Here is a 4,732-nt window from a genome sequence, read left to right as displayed (position 1 = left end):
AGTATTGAGGTGGTTCATGGTAGTAATCTTGATAAGGTTGTGGTGGTTCTAAAGGTTCTTGCTCATAATGATCACAAGGATGTGGTATGGGTGATTGGTTATATGATGGATAAGGGTCACATAAAGGTACTTGGTAGAAATGGGCTTGTGAGTATGGTTGAGCATCATGTTGAGGATAAGATTCATAGGCATATGGTGGTGGTTGATTGTCATAAAAGGAGTCACCATAGCCATTGAATTGGCATGCATTAGGATGTGAATTATACCTATAAGTGTCCGGAGGTTGATGCCAATAGGAGTGATCAATTCCTTGAGGCTCCTCCCATCTTGGAGTGTTCCATCCTTGGTACATGTTAGCATTGAAGTCCACATTTCCTACAACGCACTTAGAACCAAACTCAAAGCCAAAGTGGTGAGAATTCATAATGAGAGAACAAAATAAAACTAACAAAAATTAAGAAACAACAAAAGATAAACCTATTCACAATATTCACATATGTATAATACCCAATAACACAACACCATTGCAAATCCCCGGCAACGGCGCCATTTTGATGATTGGATTTTTGACGGTTTAGAATTTCACAAATGAAATCTCGTTGAAGTATAGTCTCTAAACCAACAATAATCCTTTCATGCAAAAATTTGTTTGTCACAAGTACAAACCCCTAAAATCTATAAACCAAAGTATTTAAACCTCGGGTCGTTCTCCCTAGGAATTGTAATGAAGTGTCTTGTTATTGGTTGTGAATTATATTTGGGGTTTTTAAGCTTTTGGGCAAGAAATATAAATGGCAAGGAAAATAAACTAACAACTAACAAAGCTCTTGGCAAGATATGAGAACTAGAAGTCCTATCCTAGTTATCCTTCTCAATTGTGATGAGAATTGTTCATTGCTACCACTTAGTTAACCCTTACTAAAGAAAGGAAAGTCAAGTGGATGAATTGACTTGAGCCACAAGTCCTAGCCAACTCCCAAGGAAAGACTAGCTTTAGTGCACTCCAAACCAATTAGCAATCTCTCCAATTATCAATCAACAAAGGAATTAGATAACTCAAGTGTCACTAATTACTCTACCTAGGCCAAGAGGAACAAAATCTAACTAATAGCTATAAGAGACATTTCATCAAAAACATAGAGTGCAATACAAGTGAACACATAAATTTGCAAGAATTAAAGAGAGATCTAACTACAAAGGCAAGAGGTCCACAATAGAAAACTAAATCAATCATGAAACAACAAAGAACTTACCAATTGCATTGAAGGAGAAATGTAGATCTACAAAAGAGAATTCACAAACTACAAACAAAGGAATTACATTAGAAGAAGAATCCTACAAGTGCAATAGAGGAGAGGAACGAAAATTAGAAGAGAGAATAAGAAGAAATAGATCTAGATCTAAGAACTAATCTAATCCTAATCCTAGAGAGAAGAGAGAGCTTCTCTCTCTAGAAACTAACTACAGAGCTAAACTAAACTAATTGGTAACTAACACATATTTCCCTCTTCACTCCTTGGGTTAAATAGCATCAGAAATGAGTTGGATTGGGCCCACAAGGCTTGTAAATTCGCTAGCCACGAGTTTGCATGAAGTGAATCACGTGCACCAACGGCGCATACGCGTACAGTGCGCGTACGCGTCCTTATACGTATAGCAACTATGGCAAATCTTATATCATTTCGAAGCCCCGGATGTTAGCTTTCCAACCCAACTCCTATTTCAATCCTGGAATTACTAGTAAACACATCAAGGCATCTTATGGAATCAAACAGAAACTAGAATTCATCAAAATAAGGCTTAAAAAGCATGTTTTTACACTTAAGCACAATTATGGAAGAGATAACAAAACCATGCTAATTCTTAGGCTAAATGTGACAAAAGGTTATCAAAATACTTTAAATTCAATGCAAAACAAACCGTCAAATTGGGGTTTGTCAAATACCACAGACAAGGTTTAGACTTTCCAGACTCTCATGAATGCCGCCATCAATCTAGCTTATACCACGAAGATTCTGACTAAGAGATCCAAGAGATACTCATTCAATCAAAGGTAGAACAGAAGTGGTTGTCAGGCACGCGTTCATAGGGAATGATGATGATTGTCACGTTCATCACATTCATGTTGAAGTGCGAATGAATTTCTTAGAAGCGAAATAAGTTGAATTGAATATAAAACAGTAGTACTTTGCATTAAATCATGAGGAACAGCAGAGCTCCACACCTTAATCTATGGAGTGCAGAAACTCTACCATTGAAAAATACATAAGTGAATTCAGGGTAAGCATGGCCGAGTGGCCAGCCTCCCATGGAGGTCTAGAGATCTAAAAATGATCAAAAGATGATCCCCCCAGATCATAAGATGTCTAATACAATAGTAAAAAGTCCTATTTATACTAAACTAGTTACTAGGGTTTACAGAAGTAAGTAATTGATGCATAAATCCACTTCTGGGGCTCACTTGGTGTGTGCTTGGGCTGAGCTTGAATGTTACACGTGTAGAGGCTCTTTCTGGAGTTGAACACCAGGTTGTAACGTGTTTCTGGCGTTCAACTCTGGTTCGTGACGTGTTTCTGGCATTTAACTCCAGACTGCAGCATAGAACTGGCGTTCAACACCCTTTTGCATCGTCTAAACTCGGTCAAAGTATAGACTATTATATATTGATGGAAATCCCTGGATGTCTACTTTCCAACGCAATTAGAAGCGCGCCATTTTAAGTTCTGTAGCTCCAGAAAATCCACTTTGAGTGCAGGGAGGTCAGAATCCAACAGCATCAGCAGTCCTTCTTCAACCTCTGAATCTGATTTTTGCTCAAGTCCCTCAATTTCAGTCAGAAAATACATGAAATCACAGAAAAACACACAAACTCATAGTAAAGTCCAGAAATGTGAATTTAACATAAAAACTAATGAAAACATCCCTAAAAGTAACTAGATCCTACTAAAAACATACTAAAAACAATGCCAAAAAGCGTATAAATTATCCGCTCATCATTCACCTCTTCCATTGTTGGGTTCTCAGGATCATAAGCTTCTTCTTTAGAGGAAGCTTCCTTAGTACTGCCTGGTGCAGCTTGCATTCCAGATAGACTCTGAGAAATCATATTGACTTGCTGAGTCAATATTTTATTCTGAGCCAATATGGCATTCAGAGTATCAATTTCAAGAACTCCTTTCTTTTGATTTGTCCCATTATTCACAGGATTCCTTTCAGAAGTGTACATGAATTGGTTATTTGCAACCATTTCAATGAGTTCCTGAGCTTCTGCAGGCGTCTTCTTCAGATGAAGAGATCCTCCAGCAGAGCTATCCAATGACATCTTGGATAGTTCAGATAGACCATCATAGAAAATACCTATGATGATCCATTCTGAAAGCATATCAGAAGGGCACCTTCTAATCAATTGCTTGTATCTTTCCCAAGCTTCATAGAGGGATTCACCTTCCTTCTGTCTGAAGGTTTTAACTTCCACTTTAAGCTTGCTTAATTTTTGAGGTGGAAAGAACTTTGCCAAGAAGGCATTGACTAGATTTTCCCAAGAGTTCAGGATTTCTTTAGGTTGTGAATCCAACCATGTCCTAGCTCTGTCTCTTACAGCAAAAGGAAAAAGCATAATTCTGTAGACTTTAGGGTCAACCCCATTGGTCTTGACAGTGTCATAGATTTGTAAGAATTCAGCTAAGAACTGATGAGGATCTTCCAATGGAAGTCCATGAAACTTGCAATTCTATTGCATTAAAGAAACTAATTGAGGCTTAAGCTCAAAGTTGTTTGCTCCAATGGCAGGGATTGAGATGCTTCTTTCATAGAAGTTGGGAGTAGGTGCAGTAAAGTCACCAAGCACCTTCCTTGCATTGTTGGCATTGTTGTTTTCGGCTACCATGGTTTCTTCTTCTTTGAAAAGCTCTGTTAGGCCCTCTAGAGAGAATTATGCTTTAGCTTCTCTTAGTTTTCTCTTCAAGGTCCTTTCAGGTTCAGGATCAGCTCGAACAAGTATGCCTTTATCTTTGTTCCTGCTCATATGAAAGAGAAGAGAACAAGAAAGTAGGGAATCCTCTATGTCACAGTATAGAGATTCCTTGAGGTGTCAGAGGAAAAGAAGAATAGAAGGAGGAGGTAGATAGAAGAGAATTCGAACATATAAAGAAGGATAGAGTTCAAATTGCACCTTGAGGAGGTGTGTTAGTCCCTTAAATAGAAGGATGTGAGAAGAGGGGAAGAATTTTCGAAAATAAATTAAGAAGATTTTGAAATAATAAAAAGAAATTTGAAAATTTGATTGAGATTTTCGAAAATTAAGATTGGGAAAGAAATTAAGTGATTTTTGAAAAAGATTTTGAAATTAGAAATCAAAAAGATATGATTGAGACTTGATTTTGAAAAAGATGTGATTGAAAAGATATGATTGAGAAGATATGATTGAAAATCAAACTAAAAAGAGAGTTTTAAAATTAAATTTGATTTACTTGACTAACAAGAAATTAGAAGATATGATTCTAGAATTAAAACTTTTGATCCTTTCTTAATAGGCAAGTAACAACTAGAAAATTTTGAAGTAAATCATTAATTATAACAAGGATTTTCGAAAATAATAAAAATGGAAAGAAATTGATTTTGAAGAGATATGATTGAAAAGATATGATTTGAAAAAGATTTGATTTTGAAAAATTATGAAAATTTGAAAAAAATTTGAGTTAAAAACAAAATCTTCCCTCTAGTGTCCTTCTGG

Source organism: Arachis ipaensis, chromosome B05, assembly GCF_000816755.2.
Source record: "Arachis ipaensis cultivar K30076 chromosome B05, Araip1.1, whole genome shotgun sequence".
Lineage (NCBI taxonomy): Eukaryota > Viridiplantae > Streptophyta > Magnoliopsida > Fabales > Fabaceae > Arachis > Arachis ipaensis.
This window is presented reverse-complemented; position numbering follows the sequence as displayed.